Here is a 27357-nt window from a genome sequence, read left to right on the forward strand (position 1 = left end):
GCTGAACTTTTATATGCAAGCTTAATTTTTGGTTATATCATCTGGGAAGAAAAATTAGGAGAAGTGGGTATAGATTCTAGAATGATGTTCTCTTGATTCCCAATTTTTGGAAATTTCAGATATTTCAGACCAAGCTGAAGCCCCTGCCTCATGGCACCCTTGTGCTGTTCCTCTCTTTCTCCTCTCCCCTTCCAGTCTCTGGCTCCTCTGCATGGCCGGTGGGTGTGGGGTCAGCCTCCTTCCACCTCTGGCTTGTTTGATGGTCTCACAAAGAAGGAGGAAGAAGACCCTTCCTGGGACTGTCCACATGATCCGGAATGTGATAGTTGTCCTGCTGTAGGCAGGTGAAGGAATGGGAAAGTGAAGCAGGTATCCAGGCCCCCTTTCCTCTGCTGTTCTATAGGGAAACTCCTGTGGGATACTGGGCTACTGTGACAGGAGATAACTCAGAGCAGGGCTCCTCCGTTAAAACTCGGAATGCTGCTCCAGCACCCCATCTTTCCCCTGCAGTTTCTGACAGTTGCTCATTGTTCTCCTTGACTTGGCGTGTCCTTCCCTCCACAGCCCTCCTGCTCTTCTGGCCAATACTTCTTTATTCTTCCAGGATTCAGTTAGCTGCCTCCTCAGTGTTCTATGGGCGCCCCATACTTGCCTTTACCGTAACTGCTACCCCTTCCACTGGAATTGCCTCAGTTGTAGACATCCTGCATCACCCCAGACGATACACACCTTAAGTACTGAGCACTTAGCATGTAGTAAGTGATCAATAAATATTTGATGAATGAATAAATGAAGCTGTTCCAGCTTACCCACCTGCCCTTGGGGATAACACTGTGTTTCCTGGTGAATATATAAGAAAGACCCCAAAGTAACCAGTATGTTAAAATGCGCCACTCATGGGATTTAAGCAGTTTTGTGTTTCCCAATGCCTCTGCTCATTCATTCATTATTCTTCCTTTGCCCCTGCATAAAAATGCGGGCAAACCCATGACTAGCTATCCTTGGGTCATACAAACCATAACACTTTAGCAATCAGAAAGTCAGCAGCCAAGTCCTATCTTTCCCAATGATGTACTAATCTGGTCCTCTCCATTTAAATTCCACTCCTACTTTCTGTGGTAAATGCCCACTATGGGGGCACCTGGGTGGCTCAGTATTAAGCATCTGCCTTCGGCTCAGGTCATGATCCCGGGGCACTGGGATCAAGCCCCACATCGGGCTCTTTGCTCAGGGGGAGCCTGCTTCTTCCTCTGCCCCTCCCCCTACTTGTGCGCACTGTCTCTCTCAAATAAATAAATAAAATCTTTAAAAAAATAATAACCCGTTATGTTTCGCCTGGAGTCCTGCAGTGGCCTTCTTACTGGCCTCCAAGTTGGCCTCTCTGACTTTTCTAAAGCACAGGTGAACTTCCTTCCACAAAAGTTTTCAAGGGCTCTCAACTGTCTATTGTTAAATTCAAATTCTTCACCCGGCATTCAAGAGTCTCCATGATCTAACATGAGCCCATTCTTCCAGTTTTATCTTCCATTGACCTCATGCAATCTGTGTTGCCACTAAATTGCTTAGCATTCCCTGAACATGCCTTTGCTCATGCTGTTCCATCAGTCTGGTTGCCTTGACCTCCGTTTTTCCCCATCAGGACCAACTCCACCCCTCAGGCTCAAATGCTACCTTCTCTTGGGGGCATTCCCTAGGTCCCCAGTTGGAATTACTAAATAATGTCTCAGGAATCCTGTGCCACTGTAGGACTTTCAAAAAGCCCAGTGCATGTCATTCCAACTTAACTCATAATTGTTAAATGCCTAATTGTATCAGATGCATTACTGATTGGCTGCTACAGGGTAAGGGCTTGGGGGGCATGGATTGGCAGGAAATGATCTGTGGATTGGTGAATTGTGAAGGCCTCCAGAAGAGATAGGACGTGATCCTCTCTTTTGGTGGGGTGGTGAGGGATATTCTGGGGATGGAGAGATGGGGGACAAATGCAGGACACAGAAGACACAGCAGGCTAAGAAAGTCTCCATTTCTCCTCATATCCACAGATTTCCTGCACCCCGGGGTCTCAGTAACAGCACTCAGTGGAGGAGGCGTCCCTGAAAACGTGATGGTCTGCTACACTCAGAGAAGCTGAAAATTAGGAATTTAACTTCAGACCTGTATGTCCTAAGTGAAGTAAAGGGCATTTTAAGATCAGAAATTTGGTAGCCTGGAGAAGGGGCTTGCCAAACGTCTTACTCTGTCTCCGGACTTCATGTCTTTAGATTATTTTAGGGTGATGAGATTTTGTAATATAACTGTGTGCCAAGATTGCTTCCAAGCTATAGTATGTAGGGGAAAGGAGCCCTACCTGGTTCAATGTAATGGAAGGTCCCAGCTGTGGAACTCGCGCAAGCATCTTTATGGGGCTCCAGAAGCAGCAAGTGCCCTCCGTCACCAGGTTGCACAGAACTTACTTCATCTCATGTTTTGCTTTATAATATTAAGAGTTCTGTATAGAGGTAGTGCCCTGTTAGACTGTTTGCTTCTCAAAGACAGGCACCCTAGTGGGTCTGCTTTGATGTGCACACAGATCATGCTTTGCACACTCACGTTTGGTGTTTGCTTATCGAATGGTCGTTCCGTTGTTTCGGCTGCCCTGCTGTTTGTGGTTGGTTAACTCAGCTGCCTGAAACTGAAGCCTAATTAGGGCATGGCCCCAAATTCAAGCCAGGTGTAGAGATTAGCATCCTGTTATTTCTGGACCCTTCAGGCAAAAGTGTATCAGCAATCAGTGATCAAATAGTGTGATAGGGATTCGGTGGAGTTATATCAAGTAAGGTTTTGCATTCAAGGATTGGATAGTCAAGTGTGGAAAATACAATGAGTGTATAAGTAGAATTTGTTATGCTGCAATGTGTTTTTATAATACAATTTAGCCCATACACCATTGATTTAAAAAAAGAGAGAATAGTGTCCATATCATTTCAAGTTGTGTTGGTTTGTATATAATTTTCCTAGGCAATGGGAACTGGATTGGTGGTAATAGAATTATAACTACAAGGCCTCCAAACTTCTACATAGCTCTGTTGCCATCCAGGCAAGAGGCCCTCACCAAATAATCTTTATTTGACTATGTTATCAGTAACATTGCATTTAGTTTTTTAATGGGCTAAGCAAGAAGGTCACTCATTAGAAAAGGCAAGTTTGTTCTTATGAGCCAATGCAAGACACAGAAAGATCTGAATTTAGTACAACTTTCAGCTCCCTCCCATCAGGCCCCTGGAGAGTGCCTTCCTTGACCACTCTCTAAAACCTAGCACTCCTACAACCTCTAACTGCTATGCTTGCACTGCCCCCCAAATTAGAACATTGGTTTATTTATGTGTTTATTGGTTGTCTCCACTACAACATGAGCTTCCTGTTACTCTTAGAATAATGCTGGACATAACAGGTGTTTCATACATATATTGTCTAATGAATGAATATATTCAAATTCTACCCTCTGGTACAAACACTTTGGAGAATGCTTTGGCAATGCCTTGTATAAATGAACGTATGCCTACCCTGCCACCCAGCAATTTTACTCCTAGGCATGCACCCATGTTGGAGTCTTCCAGTTCTTTCCCAATATCCTTTTCTCTCCTTCTTCCATGGAAATAGAATTTCTAGCTGGTCATATGACTGCCTGGAATAAAGACTTAATTTCTCTCCCTCCCTTGTAGCCAGGTGTGGCCAGATGATTTCTGGCCAATGAAATATAAGTAGAAATACTGTGTGACATTTCCCAGGAACCTTCCTTAATGGACAGATGATATGTATGCTTTGTATGTGCTTTTATATTCTTCCTTCATATCATTGGCTTAAATACAGGTGCCATTATCTTGGATCATGAGGATGAGAGCCACATTCTAGAAATGGCAGCACCATGAGCTGGAAGGAGGCTGGGCCTCTGGGGATTTAGGAGAGCAGCACGACTATATTAGCCATGTACCACATCCATCCGGACTTCACCTAAATACATTTCTATCTGGTTTAACAAGTTACTTTGAGTTTCTATCACTCATGGCTGAAACCAAGCCTAACTGAAATAATCCCTAGAGAAAACCTTGCACGTACACAAGAATATCCGTAACTCAACTGTTCATTACAGAAATAAACAAAAAACACCCAAATCCATCAATCATTAAATGGATAAATTTTTCCTGTAAAGTCATAAAATATACTTTATGGTAATGAAAGTGATCAAATGATAGCTATCTTCATCAATATAGATGAATCTCCAAAACACATTAAGCAAGATAAAATGGCTCAGAATACATATAGTATGATATGAAGTAGGATATAAAGTCCAAAAATATGCAAACTATATGTTCTTCAGGGATACTGTCTACACATAGGAAGTACATCTTCAAGACAAAAAGAGAATGATTAACACGAAGTTCAGGACAGTGACCATCTCTGTGAGGAGAAGGGTGGGGCACATGGAGGTCTTCAGAGGTACTACAATTTCTGTGAAACTCGAACTGTACATGGCTTGTGTGTTTCCTTATTGCTCTTTAAGTCAGACAAATAGACACACATACTTTTTTGAATTTAGAATATGTTTCTCAATAAAAAAAGATTCTACTCTGCCTTCTGGTGACACGTTATCCTTTGCTTGCTCACCTTCTTCCATGATAACAGCTATAAAACACCTGGGAAAACCATGAAAGATTGAAGCGGATATATTCACAACAAGCGTTCAGTGCATTGGTTGATGATGAGGACCAGTACTAAATGGCAAAGTTAGAAGAGCAAATGAATGCCTATGTAAAGCGAGTGACCTTACTCATTGCACATTAATTTCTATCAATTACTTCATCAAACTCCAGTTTTCTTCCATTTAAAGTTTAAATTCCTTCCTAACAGAAAACAAATTTACTAATTCAGCAAATTTTTAAGTTCCTACTGTGAGTTTTTACACTGTTCTCGGCACTGCAGACGCCAGCATGAACAGCATCTACATGTACAGACTCTAAAGTGCTTGATATAGTGCCTGGAGCATAATGAGAACCAAGAACAGTTACATCACTATCATATTGCTACCATATATATTTATCCTGAAAGCTTAGAGCTCTGAAGCAGGCTAGCATCAAAGCCTCAAGGCAGCCTCTCCCACCTTTCGAGGTTCATCTCTGTGAGCTTGTTTAAGTCTATGAACTCAAAACTCCCAGAATTTTAGTGACTTTAAACAAGAGTTTGTTTCTTGTTTATATCCATTCTGCTTTGGGTCGGAGCTGCTTTTCAGTGCAATCATCCTGCAGGTGTAGGCTCTGAATTTCAGGCATTTTGTGTTTGTGACACCTGATGTCAAGACTTGATTCCAATTCCACAGGGTACCTGCGTGGCTCAGTCGTTAAACGTCTGCCTTCGGCTCAGGTCATGATCCCAGGGTCCTGGGATTGAGCCCCGCATCGGGCTCCCTGCTCAGCAAGAAGCCTGCTTCTCCCTCTTCCACTCCCCTTGCTTGTGTTCCCTCTCTCACTGTGTCTCTTCCTGTCAAATAAATAAATAAAATCTTTTTTTTTTTTTTTTAAAGGACTTGATTCTACAATCACCACTGCGGGGGAGTGTAGCCTGAGAGTCTTCAATCATATTTCATTGGCTAAAGCAAGTTATATGGCTCCTTCTCACATCGAGGGTGTGGGAGAAGGGCAATTCTTTATGGGTCTAGAAGGAGTGGGTATCAAATACGTGTGAGTAGTGGCACAGCATAGCTGGTATAATTAGGTATTTCCAAGGGTTCTCATGTGCCATCCCCCACCTCTGTTTAAGCAGTCAAGTGACCCTACAAGGAAGTTATTAGTATTTCATTTGTCTAGATGAGAAAGTACACCTTACGTGCCTACGTTGGCTTTTGCCATAAGGGGTAGAGAAAGAACCAAGATCATTAGCGTGGGACCCAATCCAACCTCTTACAAAAAGAAATTAGGACACAGGGGTACAGAAGGAAGACCATGGAGAGACGCAGGGAGAAGACAGCGATCTATAAGCCAAGGAGAGAGGCCCCCGAAGAGACTGAACCTGCCTATAACTTGCACTTGGACGTCTGGGCTCCAGAACTGTTGAGAAAATTAATTCCTGTTTTTTAAGCCTCCCGGTCTGGGGTACTTTGTTATAGAAGCCTTAGCAAACCAATATACCTGGAATCTGGTAAACAAAGACTAAAACAAAATGTTAACCATTAATTTTAAGTATTCTGACAGTAGAATTCACTTCTACTGCATTACAACCCTTCACTTTAATACTTGGCACTATTTGAAACCACATTAACTTCTGAAATTTTAAATTATGGGAATCCCTTTCTCTGATCACAAGACCTAACCCTCTATGCTTTTTAAACTACTGGTCTTGTAGTTTATCCTCACTGGAGATTCAATGTCTTCATAAAATGGGAAGATCCAAGATGTCAACACCCACCTGGGTTGATCTTCTTCCCTACCCAGTTTGGACCCAATGGTCAAGGAAAACCTATTTTCACCATCTATTCTGTGTAACCCATTCTCTTTACCCTACCCCTTTGCAAATGGTTCCCAATTCTGGAGATACTCAACCATCTGCTTTCTTTGATTCTGTTCCCAGATTGTCAGATAAATGCCTAAGAAAATTTACCGTGTATCTTCACGCCAGATCTGCTTAAGCAATGTGGAATATGTAACAAATGCTCTTTTGGCTCAGCTTTCACACTGTCCTTTGTGATAGCTATTCTCACTTATTAGCTAACAATAATCTGTACAGGGGCACCTGGGTGGCTCAGTCGTTGAGCGTCTGCCTTCGGCTCAGGTCATGATCCCAGGGTCCTGGGAGCAAGCCCTGCATCAGGCTCCGTGCTCCGCAGGAAGCCTGCTTCTCCCTCTCCCACTCCCCCTGCTTGTGTTCCCTCTCTCTCTGTCTCCCTCTGTCAGATAAATAAATAAAAACCTTAAAAAACAAAACAAAACAAACAATAATCTGTACAGTTGAATGAGTATCTACCGAGAAGTCTGCAGAAAGCCAAATACTAGTGTGATTTGGTGCCCTATGTTAGGATCAACATATCCGTGATTCTCTTGGTCTTCCCCTCCTCTTGTTACCTCACAGTTATAAGATGGCTGCTAAAGCTCCAGAATTTATTTCCTTGCTTGTGGCAACACAAAGGGGAAAACTTTACACCTGGTACCATCTCTTTGTCTTACCAACTCAGTCCACCCTTAAATGTTAGGGTTTCTCCTGGCTCCATTCTTAGTTCTCTCATATCCTTGCCACACACATATGCTCTATCTGTGATCTCATCTAAGGCTTCTATGACCAGCCACACCATGCTGATGATTGTACAATCTCTGCTTCTGGTCTCATCTTCTTCGCTGAGCTCCAGCTCCTAATCTGCACTTGGATATCCATCATGTCTTTCCAAGGGAACATTATCAAAACAAGGTTATCTTTCCCTTTCTACTTCTATCTTCTCATATTCCCTGTTGGATGGTGTTGCCACTCTCCCTTCTCCTAGGCTAGACCCTCCCAAGGTCCCTCTTCAGCTCCCTGGCTCCACCCCTCACCAATACCAAGTAAGCCTCCAAATCCTGTCAGGGCGCCCTCCGATGGCTACAGTTGTGCCTCTCTCCCAGTTCCGCTTCAGCTCAGGTCCGCATCAACTTCCATCTCCCCACAAGCCTTCCCTTGTCCCCCATGTAATGAGGTGCTTGCAGGGGCAGTGCCAGCAGGCTGGCTGAGAGTGCAGAGTGGCAGCCCAAGTTCATCCTGGTTGTGTCACCCCCCAGCCACACGACTCGGAGCAAGTTATTTAACCACTCTGTGCCTCAATTTTCTCACCTGAGAAATGGGGATGATATGACTTACCTCTTTGGCTACTATGGTGAAGACTGAATGAATTAATGCACTCCACGCATTTTGAAGAGAAGACCTCTAATGGTCTCTTCGCTGGATATTAACGTTCCCCCTTTCCCAGGTGGAGAGGGGATGACAGAAAAGAAAGGGAATCATACTAGAGATACATTTCTTTAAAGTAACATAACTTTTTCAACATGTCAGTAGCATGAAACAGGGAAGAGGGTACCACGCTAGACTGAAAGACACTTAGGAGACATACAACCAAATGAAATGTGTGGCTCTTTTTTTGATCCTAATTTGAATAAAACAACCATAAAAAAGATAATCGAGGAATTTAAAAAACACCCTGATATTTCAAATATGATAACCTGCTGTGTGTTACGACGTCATACTTTGAATGAGATAATAGCATTTTGTTCTTTTTTTTTTTTGGAAGATATATCCTCAAATAGGTAAGCATGAAATGACATGATATCTGCTTGTGATTCGCAAGAGAAGGCAGTATGAAAAGATGAAACAATGTGACAGCCCTGACAATTCTGGAATTATTTTACTTTGCACTGTATTAAAATTTATTCTCAGTAAGAAAGTTAAAAGAGGGGGCCCCGGGGTGGCTCAGTCGGTTAAGTGTCTGCCTTCAGGTCAGGTCATGATCTCAGGGTCCTGGGATCGAGCCCCACATCGGGCTCCCTGCTCAGAGGGGAGTCTGCTTCTCCCCCTGCTTGTCTGCTCTCTCTCTCTCTGACAAATTAATAAAAAAAATCTTTAAAAAGAAGAAAATTAAAACAAAAACAAAAGCAACATCTCTCCCTCAACTAGCTCAGCCCCAGTAATAGAGATCTCAGTCCAAAGACGGAGGTAATATATGCAGGCGCTGTTTCTTTGAAAGTTCCTGGTCTCTGCAGAGCTCCGGAGCTTCGGAAACGGCAGATAAATAAATACATGTGTCCTTATGACTAAGCCTCACTCCAAATGTTCCCCTTGAGCTCAAATTCTTCCTTCAGACTCTAACAGCATGGACATTTTAGAAGAGAAAAGTAGCCCTACAAAACACTTAACATGCTGGGCTTGGTTGCTGGCACACACTAAGAGTGAACCAGGAAATTTCTAGCGTAGCTTGGACCTCTCTCCAGAGGGTGACCTCTCCATTTCTCCTTAGAATATAGAAATTATGTCAAATCCAGAAGAAAAATAATTTGGGGGGGGGGGATGTGACCCACAGCAGGTCATGGCTGCCTAGTGTTTCTTCCAAAACAGATAGGTAAAAGCAATATATATTTTTTTTCTTTCTGGAGCTCCTCTGTGCTACTCGACAATCAGCCAGGTGCAGGGATGACTTCATTGCCATCTATCTGTTTTTGTGGGAGCTGGGGAGGTTCAGGGCCGGCACAGCTAAGAGGGTAACAATTTTCATGAGGAAAAGGTCACCCCTACGTGGCTCTTAGCAGGGCTGATCTTCTCCCGATCACTGTGTTACTGCTTTACAGAGGAAATTAAAACCAAGAAGTACTATATTCTCTGTGTTGCTGATAATAAGCTTTTCATATATGCAGAGCTAGAGATATACTATGGCAACTTGTTTATGATGAATTAACTGAATGCAGTTGCTCACGCATATAAACCCATATACACTCATGTGAAGTCAGTGATGTGTGTGAACCCCTGCGCATTAAATTTATTTCAACAAGCTTTTCTTGAATACCAATGAGTGCTGGGTATTATCTTATTTTTTTTTTAAGATTTTATTTATTTATTCATGAGAGACAGAGAGAGAGAGAGAGAAGCAGAGGGAGAAGCAGGCTCCCCGCTGAGCAGGGAGCCTGATGCGGGACTCGATCCCAGGACCCTGGGATCATGACTTGAGCCGAAGGCAGACGCTTAACCATCTGAGCCACCCAGGCACACTGCTGGGTATTATCTTAAACACAGAGGAGGCCGACCTGATCCCTGGCCTCAGAGAGCTGGATGTCTGGCCTTACTCCTATTCTTTGAAGGTCAGTGCCACAGAATATTGTGAAATTCAAGCTCACTCTTTCCCTAAGGGACACACACTGTGCCCTGCCCCCCACCCAGTTCTGCTTAGTGACATATATTTTATCCCCCACTGATATGTGTATTGACAGGTGATCCTGGCCTAGATCAAAGAATCATCTGGAAGATTTCCCAAAGTTTTTTAATGGAAGACCAGGCCTGAAAACAGTGCTCTGTTGATCTAATACACACTATTCTTTCTCTTAGAGATCCACATTCCCCATTAGTGCATTCATGTCTCCCAGACTTTGCAATAAAGAAACCTAGTCTATCTAGTATTTCCCAGACTCGCTTACCCTCCGAACCCTTTCATCCAATAACCCTTCCATTTGTGTTTCATGGAACATACTTTGGGAGATGTCAATCCAGAGACATCTTAAACCAGGAAAATAGTTAACACCTCGTGAATTAAACAGAATAGGAATGTGTCTAAGTGGAAACTATTTTAGCAGCTGTCTTTGACTTTTGACTTACTTAAAGCTAAAATCTAAGACACTGAAAATCTTATAAGATCTATTTCATAGGCTTCTTGTTATTTAGCTTTTTTCAAGTAGAATATAATCTCATGCTTGGCTTCCCTGAAGCTCTCTTTCAAAATGAATTGAATGTTAATAAGAGCTGAGAGGGGTATCAAGCGGGGCCACTGTGTTGTACCATTTTGGGGGTTGGAGGGGGTGTGGCGGTGATGGTTACTATTCACATATTGCAGTGTGAATGTGCTCCCTGGATGTGTGTCACACACACAGCCTGAAGTTTTCCTATTTCGATGACAGGATGCAGAGGGAGTCATATATGATTGATCAAGGCATCAAAACCGCACCCCAGCTACACAAGAATTGAGGTATTGAGTAAAAAGGGAATGTCCTCTTAACAAAAAGTTAAAAAAAAACAAAAACCAAAACCTAACAGCAAAAGAGTAATTGATCTCTCCTGTCTCACCTAGAGGTAAACTTTCCTCTGCCCCAAATCACCCTGGGTTGATATCGTCTTTGGATGCACGGCATGAAGAACTGGTTCACCAGCATTTTTTCCACGACCTTCTTTCTTCCTCCTCCTGAGGAACATTATGTCTGTGTTTTTTCCGGCCACTCACCCTGCTTACAAACCAGTTTGCTTCATTGCCGGCCATGTCCTCCTCACACAAACACGTGTCTCCTTTACCCCAGATCCTTTTCTGTCTCTTACCTAATTATACCATGAATTTCTCTCTCTCCAGACTTGTCATGAGTGCAAAAATGGCCCTAATTACAAATGATGGGCATAAGGATACTCTAATGCCACTCTTACAGCTAGGAAGAAGAGAGCCATAAGTGTTCGGGGAAAATGAAGACATTTTAATAACAGTGCCGTCACTTTCAAAGTCCTTCAAAGTCCTCAGAAGTCTCCTTCAAAATCTCCCAGAAGTTTCTGTCTACCTCTTTATCTTTCTCTAATCATGCCTGTCATACTTCAAGTAGCTTTGTACAAGATAAGTAAATTCAAGTATTCCTCAATACCGTTTGATCTCTGGGAAGGACTTTGGAGATACTTCATACTGAGGAACTGAAGACTCAGAGAAGTAGAGTTACTTGCTGCAGGACACACAGCTATCAGATGAAGGATAACAGAATATGCTACCCCAGAGATGCCCCTTCAGCATAAGGATTATTGATTATTATTGTTGAAGGCAACTGAGAAGCAGCAAATGGAAGAAAAGCTCTTTGCCTTCTCCCCAGTTGCCTAAAAGCAGGACATACATCTACAAAGATGCCCCCCCCCCACCAGGAAGGACGAAGGTTAATTCCTGGAGACAAATTTTGACCCTTATCAATAAGAGAAGGCTCGACACAACAAAACTCTTTTTTTACCTTGCTTTTCCTGATAACCTCTCCATAACTGGTATCCCCTACACTTTTCTTTCATCTTTAGCTGAAGATAGTATTTGAGCCAAGATTCTAAGCCACCTCAGAGAGTTATTTATTTTTCCATGGATATGTACACATGAGAGATTTACATGAAGTAGACATGTTAATAAACTGTTTTTCTCTTGTTAATAGATCTTTTATTACAGGGGTCCCAGCCAAGAACTCAGAAAGGTAGAGGGAAAATTATTTTTTCCCCCACTACAGCAGTGACAGGGGACTTGAACTAGGCCTCCTTTCTCTCCTCTGAGTGCTCTTTCTAGCACCTCATGCTTTCTTCTCAAACCCCAGCGCCTAATTTTTCTGTCTCGTTTAGTAATACTGGTGGCCAACAGAGAGTGTGAAGGAGCAATCCCCACGGGGAAGGGTTAAGTGTCAGAGTGCAGTTGGGGCATGGGGTGATGTGCCCGCCTGTACCACCAACGCCCCATCAGAAAAGTTGTTGCCATTGTCCAGAGACCAAATTCTTAGTTTCCCTGGACACACACACTGTACCAGGAGTCCACTCTTGGCAGCAGTTTTTGGGGGGCATAAAGACCAGGAGCCTCAGAAAGACCTGGGCTTGAATCTAAGGTTGGGCACTTACAAGAGGTACTAGGTTGAAGAGCATCCCCCCAAAACTCATGATCACTCCAAACCTGTGAATGTTTCCTTGGAAACATTGGAAGTAGGGCCTTTGCAGATACAATCAAATTAAGATGAGGTCGTATTGGATTAGGTTGGGCTCTAATCCAATGACTGGTGTCTTTAGAAGGAGAGATAAATTTGGACACAGAGACCCAGAAGGGAAAGATGACCATGTGAAAACAGAGGCAGAGATTGGAGTTCGGCTGCTGTAAACCAAGGAGCACCAAGGATTGTCTGCAACCACCAGAAGCTGGAACGAGCGAGGAAGGAGTGGTCCCTAGAGCCTTCACAGAGAACACGGCCCTGCTGATGCCTTGGTTTTCCACTTCTAGCTTCCAAAACTGTGAGATAATCAATTCCTGCTGTTTTCAGCCACCCAGTTTGTGGTCCTTGTTTTACAGTAATTTTCGTACTGAAATGAACACAAGCTATGTGATCAAAACTTAGCTCTGAGCCTTAGTTTCTTCCTCTAGGAAATGGGAATAAAAGCAGGGATCTATTATAGGGTTCTCTAAAGCCTCTGGTTCAATCAGTGTGAATTCTCTTCCAGGAAATGCAGAGGGAAGCGGTGCCCACAGCAACCCTGCGTGGGTCTCTAGGCTACCGACAGGGCTTTCTGAACATCCAGCAACTCCTGAGAAAATTAGCTCTGGTCTGTTGGGGTGAGCATTGTCCCCTTTTCACTGCCCTGGCTCCCTTCTGGCTCTTTCTTTCTAGACAGAGAAAACCATCTGGGGGCACCAGTGGTTCTTGGAAGTGGGACCGATTTTAGCTGGTGATGTGAATGGATTGCTGCCCACAGGAGAGCTGTGGGCTGACGTCAGAGACGGCTGGGCACTAATTAAGGGGTTGCTGTGTTTACAGGAAGAGGGAAAATGAACGTCAAAACTGTAGTGCTCTAGCTGCTGCTTCACAGGGTGGAGGCCACAACCATGACGCCTTTTCTCTGAGAGGGTGGCAGGTCCGACTGCTCGGGGCCACCCAGGTTCCTCACGTGGCAATGGCAAGCCAGGTCTGGTGCCGGGGGTGGGGGTGGGGTCTCTCTTGCTCTCTCTATTCTCACTGCCCGTCATCTTTTCCCCCACTGGTACTCTGTTACAGACAGGGGAAAAATAAGGGAGGAAAGTTAATTGAAACATTTATAAAGGAGCCACGTTTCCAATCTCTTGCCCGGCTGCTCATGATCTCCTGCGATCCTGCTGTCGGTATTTGGAACTGATAAATCTTTCTAGACAAGTCCTAAGAGGCTGCTTAGATGTGGAAGGCCAGGAAATTAAACAGCCTTGGGAGGGGGGCTGTCAGCCTGTACTCCCACCGTGCCCCCATGCCAGGCGGTGGCTACGGCAGGAGAAAGCAGATGAAGGAGCAGAGCGGGAAGTGGGAAGGGGCCATTTGGCCTTCCCATCATTGCCAAAGACCCAGAGAGACCCCATCTAAGACTGACAGCTGCACAATAGGAATTGATTGCCCAGCGTGCCTGGTCTAAAGTTGGCTATAAATCAAAGCCTCATGCCTTCTGCCAGATTCTCAGCCAGGAGTTTATCATCTAGAAGGGTCAAAAAGACAGAGCCCCCGCCCCCACACCACAATCCTGACCAGTGGTTCCTAAATCTGGAAGACTTTTGTGGCACTGAGCCTCTGAATATCCAACACAGAGCCCCAGGTTCAAAGGGATATGGGGACAAGAGAGGTGGAAATGGTGCTCGAGGGGTAGAAGGTGGCACCCCAGGGAAGAGTGGCCCCCAACAGGGCACAGTCCTGGGAAAGGGGCTCTGGTCAGAAAAGCAATCGGGCAGCCTATTTGGATCCAGTTGAATCACACTAAAAAAATTAACTGCAGAAATGTTTCCAAAAATGTTTCCACTTTTTTTTCTTCCCATGGGAGGACTAAAATCTCAAGAATTAAAACGATAACTGTTATAGGTACCACTTACTACACACTATCACATGCCTTCAAGTCCATACATTTCCTATATTCCTGATAGTAACTCTGCAATGCAGGTGTTATTGTTCCCACTGAGTAGACGAGGAAACTGAGGCTCAGAGATGCTAATTAAGGTGTCTGAGATCACACAGTGAGTAAGTGGATGAGCCTGGAATTAAGTCAGTCTGATTCCGTGGTCCATGATCTTTCTCTTCTCTTGGTGTTCCAGTTACCTAACACTGTATAACAAGCCATCCTGGAAAATCAGTGGAGTCAACAACCATTTTAGCATGTTCATGATTCTCTGGATAAGGATTAGGGACAGCTCATTTTTGCTCCATAATGACTAGGGTTTCAGCTGGGGTGGCTCAAGACCTGGAGATTGCCGAGCTCTCCTGGGGCCCTATGTCTGGGGTTGCACTTTTGACTTTCCACTGGGTTCCTTGATTTTTCTCCACATCACAACCGTTGGTATCCAATAGGGTTTCTTCACTCACATATCTAGTACTTGGATTAGGGTGGCTGAAAAAGCATCCCTTTCTCCACCCAGCCTCTCCATGTGGCTAGTTCAGGCTTCCACATAGCATGGTGATCTCAGGATAGTCGAACTTTTTACATAACAATTGGCTTCTCCAAGATTGACAGGGAAGAGACAGGGATTGGAAGATGCTAGTTTCTGGAGTATTGAGCCTGGAAACTGGCACAGTATGACTTGCCATATTATACTGGCCACATGAGTCACAGAACCTGTCCAGATTCACTACTATCTCATTAGATGCTTTGTGAGCATCATCTCTATACTTGATACCAGCAGGCGTGCAACAGAGGAGCTCTTTCCCTTAAATTACACTGTTTTGGATGATAATGATAATGCCTCAATTTTGCTTAGCTTTTTAGATTTACAAAGAACTTCCAACTGGCTCTCTTATTTGAGCCTCACAATAAGATTTTGAGGCAAGCGAAGTGGGTCATATTATCCTCACTTTAAGAAAACTAAGCTTTCAGAGAGCAAAGAGGCTTATTCAAGGTATATGGTGGGTAAATTCCCAGCCCACCCAACTCCACACCACCCCCCCTTAACTACGTTGAGAGCTTTTCCTGCCATAGCCTCTGCCCCGTGAATGTGCTCTGATTTGTCATATACTATTATTCTGCAGCTTAAAAAAAAAAAAAAAAAAAGGAACATGTCCAGAGGGCTTTCAGAAATAATAGCTCTGTTAATAAAATACAGAGCTGGGAATGATAACTCCACTTTACTGATTATGATGAAGAAAGTTATGTGTTTTACCTTAACTAAAATTAAATATTTGTCTTTTATTGAGGTGAAATTCACATAACATAAAATTAACCATTTTAAAATGAACAATTCAGTGATATTTAGTATATTCACAATGTTGTACAAGCATCACCTCTACTTAGCTGCAAAGCATTTTCGCCATCCCCAGTGTATATACACCGTATGTAAAATGTATATATAATTTTGCCTTGTACTTGGAATCAAAATGCTTTGTAGGTAATTATTAATGCTAGGTTTTATTAAAATGAAAACCGCTCTGTCTTTGGACTCAGACTGACCTGGATTGAAATCACAGCCCTTCAATTTTTTAGCTGTGTGGGTTTCAGAAAGGCATTTAACTGAGCCTGTTTCCTCACTCCTCATAAATGGGAATAATGATGTCGACTTAGAAAGGAAATTGTGAGGACTGGTGAGATAATGGGCCTCAAGTACGTCTTACAGGGAATGATTCTTCGTGGTTGCTTAAACGGAGGTAGTTCTTATTCACAGTATTAATAACCAGAAAAGAGTTATAGGACCTTAAGGAAAACCATTATGACCCTCTGGGCCTCAGACTCCCAGATGGAAACAAAAGTGTGGGTCTAGACAATTTCTAAGCTCTGATATTTAAGGTGATAAAATATCTAACAGGTCAGTCTTCCTTCTCCATCTTTAAAAAGCCTCCTGCTGGGGCACATGGGTGGTTCAGTCTGTTGAACATCTGACTCTTGATTGTGGCTTGGGTCATGATCTCAGGGTCGTGAGATCAAACCCACACATCGGGCTTCAAGCTCAGTGGGGAGTCTGCTTGAGATTCTCTCTCTCCTTCTCCTTCTGCCCCTCCCCCCACCTCTCTCTCAAATAAATATACCTTTAAAAAGCCTCCTGCATATTATGCAGACATCAAAAAAACAAAAAACAAAAAATGAAATGTTGTCATTTGCAATGACGTGGACGGAACTAGAGGGTATTATGCTAAGCGAAATAAGTCAATCAGAGAAAGACAATGATCATATGATCTCACTGATATGAGGAATTTGAGAAACAAGACAGAGGATCATAGGGAAAGGGAGGGAAAAGTGAAATAAGATGAAACAAGAGAGGGAGACAAACCATAAGAGACTCTTAATCTCAGGAAAACAAACTGAGCGTTGCTGGAGTGGAGGGGGGTGGGAGGGATGGGGTGGCTGGGTGATGGACATTGGGGAGGGTATGTGCTATGGTGAGTGCTGTGAATTGTGTAAGACTGATGAATCACAGACCTGTACCTCTGAAACGAGTAATACATTATATGTTAAAAAAAAAAAAAAGATAGTAGGAAGGGAAAAATGAAGGGGGGGAATCGGAGGGGGAGATGAACCATGAGAGACTATGGACGCTGAGAAACAGCCTGAGGGTTTTAGAGGGGAGGGGGGTGGGGGGATGGGTTAGCCTGGTGATGGGTATTAAAGAAGGCACGTTCTGCATGGAGCACTGGGTGTTATATGCAAACAATGAATCACAGAACACTACATCAAAAACTAATGAGGTAATGTATGGTGACTAACATAATAAAATAAAATTAAAAAAAATAAAAAGCCTCCTGCCACTTTCCTCTTCTCCCCAACCCCTGACAAACACACATGTGCACACACACATACACACCCCATACATACGTACACAAGATTAATTTATCTTCTTAGACAGATTAGAACTTTAATTTTTTGACAGCTTTGAGGTATGCTTGACATACAATAAAATGCACATAGTTTAAGTGTACAGTTTGATAAGTTTGAGATATGTATATGTCCACGAAGTTTTCACTACGATCAGGATGATGATGTATTACTACCACCCTCAAAAGTTTCCTGTTGCCCCTTTGTAATCATCTCTCACATGCCTCCCCACCTCCTAACTATTTGATGTTTGAGATGTCCCCATACTTGGTATTTCTGTTATCCAGAATGTGCAGACACACAGATTCCCTTGGGTCAGGGACTATGTGTGTTTTGCTCATTATTGTATCCCAGCAACTGGTAGAACACTAGAAAACAGGAGATGCTCAACAAATATTTGTTAAATGAATGAATAAGCCCTTTGTTCCTTTCTTTCTAATGCAGAGATACTTAAGCTTTTTTCTCTGAGTGCGATGGTGATCGATGCCAAGGTAGAGAGAGCTCTGGGGGCTGGAGTGGCTGGGAGCGTTTCACAGGGGAAGGAAATTGCTTTGAGGCTCCACTGATGAAAAGGGGTTGTTGAGGGAGGCACAGCTAATGGCTTGAACACTGGCCAGGAAATAATCTGGGAGGATGAGAAAGTAAGGAGTGGATTGGAGACAAAGCAGTGACTGACATGATTGACAAATGACAAGAATCAAGCTCCCTGGAGCTATGGGAAACCGGAGCCTTTGTGAAACAGAAAAACAAAAATAAAAACAAAGCAGGAACTGCTGGTACCTTGGCTGAGAATCAGGAGATGTAAAAGTTGGCATAGATGTTCAGGATTAGACAAATACCCTCCTGATGCAAATTAAAAGATGAACTCCATAGAAATGAAATACATTTCTCCAGCTCCCACAGTAGATTAGTAGGAGAACTGGGAAGAGTCCAAGTTTCTTATTCTCTACCAGCTTTATTCATTCATCTTTTAATATTGATTTCTTTACTTAATTTATTGACCTCCTGCAATATGCAAGCACTGTGCTAGCACTGGGATTACAGGGACCAAAAAAAAAAAAAAAAATCTAGTTCCTGGCCTCAGGGAGCTTATAGTCTAATGGAAAAGATCAAAATGATGCAATGTGAGAAGAATTTGACCTGCTGATCATGGCTTTGAAGAGGAAGAGTCTAAGAGCTAAAGAATTTGGCCAGCCTCTAGAAGTGGGAGAGGGTGAGGAAATATTTTTTCTAAAGCCTCCAGAAAAGAATGTAGCCTGCTGACACCTTGATTTCAGCCCAGTGAGGTCCATTTTGAACTTGTGAATTACTCAACTGTAAGAGAATAAACCCATGTAGGGGCGCCTGGGTGGCTCAGTCATTAAGCGTCTGCCTTTGGCTCAGGTCATGATCCCAGGGTCCTGGGATCAAGCCCCGCATCGGGCTCCTTGCTCCACGGGAAGCCTGCTTCTCCCTCTCCCACTCCCCCTGCTTGTGTTCCCTCTCTCGCTGTGTCTCTGTCAAATAAATAAATAAAATCTTTAAAAAAAGAGAGAGAGAATAAACCTATGTAGTTTTAAGCCACCAAGTTTGTGGTCATGTGTTACAGCTGCTGTAGAAAATTAATGCAACCCCTTTCTAGCTATGGAGCCTTAGAGTTAGGTACTTAAATTCTCTGAACAACAGTTTCCTCAATACATAATAATGATAGTCCTTAGCCCTTGGCTTATTAAAGAATAAATGAAAGAATCAAAATAAAGTAAGTAGAGTAAAGCCTGGTGTTATAAACTGAATTGTGTCCCCCCGCCCCATTCATATATTGAAGCCCTACCCCTTACCTAAGAATGTGACTGCATTTGGAGATAGTACCTTTATTTTTATTTTTATTTTTTTAAGGCTTATTTATTTGAGAGAGAGAGCATGAGAGGGGGTGAGGGGCAGGGGGAGAGGGAGAAGCGGACTCCCTGCTGCTCATGGAGCCCTACCCGTGGGACTCGATCCCCGGACCCCAAGATCATGACCTGAGCCAAGGCAGAGGCTTAATCGACTAAGCCACCCAGGCGCCCCTGGAGATAGCGCCTTTAAAGAGGTGATTATGTTAAAATAAGGCCAATAGGATGGACCCTAATCCAATCTGACAGGCACTCTTATAAGAGGAGGAAATTTGGACACACAGAGAGACGTCAAGGGTGTGTGCGCAGAGGAAGGACCATGTGAGGACACAGAGGGTGGCCATCTGAAAGCCAAGGGGAGAGGTCAGGAGAGTCCAAACCTGCTGAATAGCTTGATCTCGGCTATCCAGCCTCCAGAACTGTGAGAAAACTATTGTTTCAGCCCCCCAGTCTATGGTACTTGTTACAGCCGCGCAAGCAGACACGGTGAGTATTCGTCTGCGCGGCAGACCTAGAATATTTGGGATTTGGTCTGCACCTGTTTCAGACATCCATCTTCTGATACAGTAGGAACAATTCAATCTCAGAAGATGTGCTGCTCATAAATGGACTCCTTTTGAGAGACACATTTAGGGTTGCTGGGCTGCAAAGAGAAGGGGGAGACTTCAGCCATCCATCCATGCATGTTCTCCTCTCTAACTACATACACTCAGAGGATCTAAAAACCATCTGGCAGATGAGGGCCCTGGCGGTTACCATGGTGAGGCAGAGTGGAGCCCGGAGACAGAAGCGTGTGTGTGTGTTGCCGCCTGACACTTGAGCCCAGGGAAATATCAGCCTGGCTTGTGTTCATTTTGGACAATATTTTTATCCATCTTTTTTTCCCCCATGAAGTCATTTAAAAAACATGCATGTCCAGTTCTGATCACTGGGGGTTTTCACCTACAGATGAAAAGCTCTTTGACAATAGGGACTGGAGAGTTTTCCCATTTTCCTCCCTCTTTCTGGGTCTCTCTCCTTCTTTCCTTCACCCCCCACCCTCCCCACAGCATTGAAACCCGTCTCTGTCACCGAGGTGATACTCAAAGAGTACTTGTCGGGTTGAGCTGAATTAATTAACCTTTGGGGAAACTCTGCTTTCATATTTGCTGCCAATTTCAAAAAGCACTGACAATTAATTTCAGTGGGAGGGTATAGTTCACGTGAGTGGCAGGCTCTGATATTTGGTTTAGAGCTGCAGCAGGATTAAGACATGTGAGCAGGGGACGGGGGCAATGCCAGGAGCTCAGTGCCCAGACAGGAATTGAGAGCAGGGACTCTGGACTTGGTTGGACCTAGGTTTGCATCCTGGGTCTGCAGCCAACTCCTTGTGTGATGTGCGGTCAGAGATTTCACTTCTCTAGCCTTTTTCTTTGTCCTCAAAATGGGGGTCCTGATCATACCTGCTTCATGGGGTTCTTTTGAGGCTGAATAGAAATGGTGCAGGTAAAGCCCTGTATCTGGGCAGGTACTCAACTGCTAATATTCTAGCTGTTATAGCACTATTACAGGTTTTCATTTGGGCTCTATCCCCAACTGCTCAAGTTTTGGCACTTGTTTCCTGATTTCTAACACTCTGGGAAATGTTCTTTCTCGCTAAGGTTATGTCTGATGGCAGGTGTGGACAGACCAGAGACCTGCACCTTCTCCCAGGCCACCTATCGGTTCCCTTCAATAATCACAGGGTGTCTGAGGCTTCCAGAGTCAGAGACATTTGGGGAAGGCAAAAGGCTGAGCCTGGAAGGGCCGGGCAGGGACCTGACAGCCAGGAGGGAACTGGCTCAGACTAGCCTGGTCCAGACTCAGGGAAGATACAGCCACCAGCAGGGCTGGCTGGGAAAGGTGGCCTCATTCACAGTCAGTGCCAGGCTCTGGAAGGAATCAGCCAGGGGGTGGAGAGTCCGGGACTGCTCAGAGAGCCAGCTACAGCATTGTGGAGACAGTGTCTTTGCCCCTCTGCAAGCTCAGCCCTGTTTCTCTCCTTCCTTTCCCTCCAAATTAAGCTCCCTGGTTTTGGCTTATGCAGAAGCTGAGAGCTGGGATCTGCTGGACTCTTTCATGTTCTGGCAGGTCTCCCGCTGCCTCAAAGCCCCAAGTGGAAGCTTCCACTCCCTCCCAGCCCTGCACTCTCCCCATCCTTGCACCTCCTGTCACCTCACCCAGTCACTATCCAGGTCACAGATGGGATCTTGGGGTGGGTGGAGGAAGCCATCAGTTAAAGGGTTTACTGGGTGCTTCAACCACCCAATAGCAAAATCTACCAGCATTTATTGTGTATTTACTATGTCAGGCATCTTGCCTGGTGCCTCATATGCTGAATGTCATTTAATGTGCCCTAGGGAGGTACTTCTTTTCATCCCCCATTTTGTGATTGAGGAAACAAGTCCATGTAACTTAGGGACATACTTGAGGTTTAATAGCAAAGCCAGGATTTGGACCTATCAACCTAGCTCCCAAGGGTAAGCTTTTCAGTGTGGAGAGGCAGAATGAGGAGAGCAGGGCTTGGGAGACATGTCAGTTTGTAATCTGGACCCACCACTTACTACGTGAGCAAACTTGGGAATTGATCTCTCTGTACGCCACTTTCCCATCTATAAAAATGGAGATGATAGTACCTCCTTCACAGAGCTGTTAAAGGATTGTACGGGTGAGTACATGTAAAGTGCTTAGATCAATGGCCAGCACATAGTAAGTACTCTGCACATTTGCTATTATAGTAAGCACATCAGGGTGCCTCTGTGTCTTGGTGACTTCCCTGTTAAGCTGCCTGAAATCTCTACATCAGAGAGAACCCGGAGCTTCCCCAGATCACAGGGCACTCACTGGGATGCCAGGTGCACTTTCTCCAATAATCCTGGCCAGGACCCAATGAGCCTTCACAGAGGGGAGGAGGAGGCCAGGGTAGAGGGATACTCTATCCTTTCTCTGATCCCTTTGCTGTTCTTCGCCCTCATACACACTTAATCCTGGCAAACTTTTTAATAATGAGAGGAGCTGAATTCCACAGACCTGGATTTGCACCATTTACAAGTTGTGTGACTTCAGACAAATTAGAAAACTTACACACCTCAGTTTCTTCATCTATAAACTAGGTACATGACAGAATGGAGGTCAACAAGAGGGAGAAGGGTCTGATGGGGGAAAGGTGGCCCCAAAGTCACTGCCTTCATAACAGATTTGCCCTAGGTGCCTTAAGAGCTCCTTAGTAGGGCGCCTGGGTGGCTCAGTTGGTTAAGCGACTGCCTTCAGCTCAGGTCATGATCCTGGAGTCCTGGGATCGAGTCCCACATCGGGCTCCCTGCTCAGCAGGAAGTCTGCTTCTCCCTCTGACCCTTCCCCCTCTCATGTGCTCTCTCTCTCTCTCTCTCTCTCTCATTCTCTCTCTCTCGAATAAATAAATAAATAAAATCTAAAAAAAAAAAAAAAAAAGAGCTCCTTAGTACCTGCAGGGGTTGAACTTCGGAATGACTCCTCACCTGTGGTCTCTTTGACTTCTCTGAATCCCAAACACTTCGGTCAAATTCCAGGTTCAGTGTTCAGCATCACTAATTATCAGGGAAATGCAAACCAAAGCCAAAATGGGCTGTTACCTCGCACCTGTTAGAATGGCTATTATACAAAAGAGAAGAAATAATTTAAGTTGGAATGTAAACTGGTGCAGCCATTGTGGAAAACAGTATGAAGCATCCTCAAAAAATTAAAAATAGAACTATCATGTATGATCCAGCAATTCTACTTCTGTGTATTTATTCAAAGGAAAGGAAAACACTAACTCAAAAAGATATCTGCACCCCACATGTTCATAGCTGCATTTTTTTTTAATGATAGCCAAGACCTGGAAACCACCTAAATGTCCATCAATGGATAAAGAAAATGTGATATGTGTGTGTATGTATGTATATATTTATACAGATATACAATATATAATATATAGATATATAACAAAATATTCAGCCATATAAAAAGGAAGAAATCCTACCATTTGTGACAATATGGATTGACTTGAGGGCATTATGCTAAGTAAAATAAGTCAGAGAAATACTGTGTGATCTCACTTATATATGGAATCTAAAAACAAACAAATAAACAAACAAACAGAAAACCAATAAAATCAAACTCATAGATACAGAGAAGAGACTGATGGTTGCCAGGGGCAGGGTGGAGGGGAGGGGGATGGGTGAAATGGGTGAAGGTGGTCAAAAGGTACAAACTTCCAGCTATAAATAAATAAGTCCTGCAGATGTAATGTATAGCACGGTGACTACAGTTAATAATACTGTGCTGTATATTTGAAAGCTGCTAAGAGAATAGATCATTTTTTAAAAAAAGAAAAATTCAAGGTTCAGAAGAATGGGTGATTGTAGCTTTGAATTTATCATAGATGCAAACTCAGAAAGCTGCTTATCAGAGGTGTGAAGATGGAGAATTTCTGGCCCCTGTGGCTCGATTCTCTTTAAGAGAAATTTTGACTCTAATGAGAGACAAAGAAAGACACTATCTAAAGGAAACAATCCAACAAGAAGATATAACAATTGTAAATATTTATACATCCAACATGGGAGCACCCATAAAGCAGCTAATAACATAAAGGAAGTAACTGACAGTAGTACAGTAATAGTAGGGGACTTTAACACCCCCCTTACATCAATGGATAGATCATCCAAACAGAAAATCAGCAAGGAAATAGTGGCTTTAAGTGACACATTGGACCAGATAGATCTAACAAATATATTCAGAAACTTCCATCCTAAAACAGCAGAATACACGTTCTTTTCTGGTGCCCACAAATCATTCTCCAGAACAGATCACATATTAGGCCACAATAAGTCTCAACAAATTTAAAAAGACTGAAGTTATACCATGCATCTTTTCTGACCACAACACTATAAAACTAGAAATTAACCAAAATAAAGATCTGGAAAGAACACAAATATACGGAGGTTAAATAACATGCTACTAAATAATGAATGGGTCAACCAAGAAATCAAAGACAAAATAAAAAAATAGAGACAAATGAAAATGAAAACACAATGGTCCAAAATCTTTGGGATGCAGCAAAAGTGATTCTAAGAGGGAAGTTTATAGTAATATAGGCCTACCTCGAGAAACAAGAAAAATCTTGGGGTACCTGGGTGGCTCAGTTGGTTAAGCATCTGCCTTCAGCTCAGGTCATAGTCCCAGGATCCTGGGATTGTGCCCCGAGTTGGGCTCCCTGCTCAGTGTGGAGCACGCTTCTCCCTCTGCCCCTCCCCCATGCTTGTGTGCATGTGCTCTCTCTCTCTCTCTCAAATAAATAAATAAAATCTTTACCAAAAAAAAAAAATGAGAAAAATCTCAAACAACCTACCTTTACACCTAAAGAAGCTAGAAAAAGAACAGACAAAATCAAAACTGATAGAAGGAAGGAAATAATAAAGATTAGAGCAAAAGTAAATAAAATAAAAAGTAAAAAACAATAGAACAGATCAATGAAACCAGGAGCTAGTTCTTTGAAACAATCAACAAAATGGATAAATCTTTAGCAACCCTCATGAAAAGAGAGAGAAAGAAGTCAAAATCAGAAATGAATTTGGAGAAATAACAACCAACACCACAGAAATACAAGGTTATAAGAGAATATTATGAAAAATCATATGTCAACAAATTGGACAACCTTAAAGAAATGGATAAATTCCTAGAAACACAGAACCTCCCGAAACTGAATCAGGAAGAAACAGAAATTTTGAATAGATTGATTACAAGCAATGAAATTGAATCAGTAATCAAAAAACTCCCAACAAACAAAAGTCCAGAACCAGATGGCTTCACAGGTGAATGCTACCAAACATGTAAAGAAGAATTAATACCTATTCTTCTAAAACTATTACAAAAAACAGAAGAGAAAGAAAGCTTCCAAATTCATTCTATGAGGCCAACATTATTCAGAGACCCAAACCAAATAAAAACACCACAAAAAAAAAGGAGAGAGAGAGAGAAATTCAGGCCAATATCTCTAATGAACATAAATGTAAATATTCTCAACAAAATATTAGGAAACTGAATCCAACAATATATTAAAAAACCATTTATCATGATCAAGCGGGATTTATTCTTAGGATGCAAGGGTGGTTCAATATTTATAGATCAATCAACATGATACATCACATCAGCAAGAGAAAGGATTAAAACCATACAATCATTTCAATAGATGCAGAAAAAGCATTTGACAAAGTACAACATCCATTCATGATGAAAACCATCAACAAATGGAACATACCTCACCATAATAAAGGCCATCTACTAAAAACTCACAGTTAACATTGTACTCAATGGAGAAACTGAGAGCTTTTCCCCTAAGATCAGGAACAAGACTAGGATGTCCACTCTCTCCACTTTTATTCAACAAAGTACTGGAAGTCTGAGCCACAGCAATCAGACAAGAAAAAGAAATAAAAGGCATCCAAATTGGTAAAAAAGAAGTAAAATTTTCACTATTTGCAAATAACATGATACTATATACAGAAAATCCTAAAGACTCCACCAAAAAACTACTAGAATTGGTAAATGAATTCAGTAAGGTCTCAGGCTACAAAATCAATGTACAGAAATCTGTTGCATTTCTATACACTAATAATGAAACAGCAAAAAGAGAAATTAATAATCCCATTTACAATTGCACCAAAAATAATAAAATACCTAGGAATAAACTTAACCAAAGAGGTGAAAGACCTGTACTCTGAAAACTATAAAACACTGATGAAAGAAATTGAAGATGATCAAAATGAAAAGATGCTCATGGATTGGAAGAATATTGTTAAAATGTTTATACTACCCAAACACTGGAGACATATCTAGAAAAATGTTGCTATAGCTCATGTCAGAGAAATTACCGCCTGTGCTCTTTTCTAGGATGTTTATGGTTTCATGTCTTATATTTAGGTCCTTAATCCATTTTGATTTTGTTTTTGTGTATGGTGTAAGAAAACTGTCAAATTTCATTGCTTTGCATGTAGCTGTCCAGTCTTCCCAACACCATTTGTTGGAGATATTATAGTCAACTATATCTATATCTATATAACTACATACTCTACAGATTTAATGCAATCTCTATCAAAATACCAACAGCATTTTTCACAGAACTAGAACAAATAATCCTAAAATTTTTTATGGAACCACAAAAGACCCCAGACAGCCAAAGCAATCTGGAAAAAGAAGAACAAAACTGGAGGTGTCTCAATCACAGATTTCAAGATATACTACAAAGCTGTAATAAGCAAAATAGTATGGTACTGGCACAAAAATAGACACAGAGATCAATAGAACAGAAGAGAGAGGCCAGAAATAAGCACATGATTATATGATCAATTAATCTTTGACAAAGGAGACAAAATATACAATGGGAAAAAGTCTCTCCAACAAATGGTGTTGGACGCCAAACATTATCTTTTGTGGTAACTAGGAACCAGTTCAATGGTTGCTTGCTACTTTTTTTGTCCCCTCCCCCTATAATCTACCGCAGTGTCAGCAAGAATGATCTTCTTAGAATACAACTTAGATTATGGCACTCTTCTGCTTAAAAGTCCTTCAACCTGGGGCGTGTGGGTGGTGCAGTCAGTTAAACAACTGACTCTTGGTTTCAGCTCAGGTCATGATCTCAGGGTCTTGAGATCAAGCCCTGCATTGGGCTCCAGGCTCAGTGAGGAGTCTGCTAAAGTTTCTCTTTCCCTCTGCCTCTGCCCCTCCCTGCACGAGCTCTCTCTTTCTCTCTAAAATAAAGAAATAAATAAATATATTTTTAAAAAGTCCTCCAACCTTTCCACCGTATTCAGAAAACAATCCAAACTCCTTATCATGGTCTGCATCTTGCTACCTTTGCTGCTGCTGCAGCTGCTTGTCCATCCTCTCTCTGCTTTCTGCATCCCTAATACAGGACTTGTCTTTCATGTTCCCAGACAATTCAAGCTTCTGTCACCTCAGAATCTTTACACATACTGATGACTCTACCTGTGGTAGAGGTCCATCCACTCTTCACACGCAGGGCTCTTTCTTACACTATCGGTTTCTGCCTAAATGGTATCTCCCAGAAAGACCTAGTCCAACACCCCCGACACTGTGCAAAGTAGATCCCCCCAACTTCTCTATCTCTGTGCCTTGTTCATTTCTTTTAGAGGAGCACTTGTCACCATTTGTTATTGTTTTCTATGTGTGT

This window comes from Zalophus californianus, chromosome 4 (assembly GCF_009762305.2).
Source record: "Zalophus californianus isolate mZalCal1 chromosome 4, mZalCal1.pri.v2, whole genome shotgun sequence".
Classification (NCBI taxonomy): domain Eukaryota; kingdom Metazoa; phylum Chordata; class Mammalia; order Carnivora; family Otariidae; genus Zalophus; species Zalophus californianus.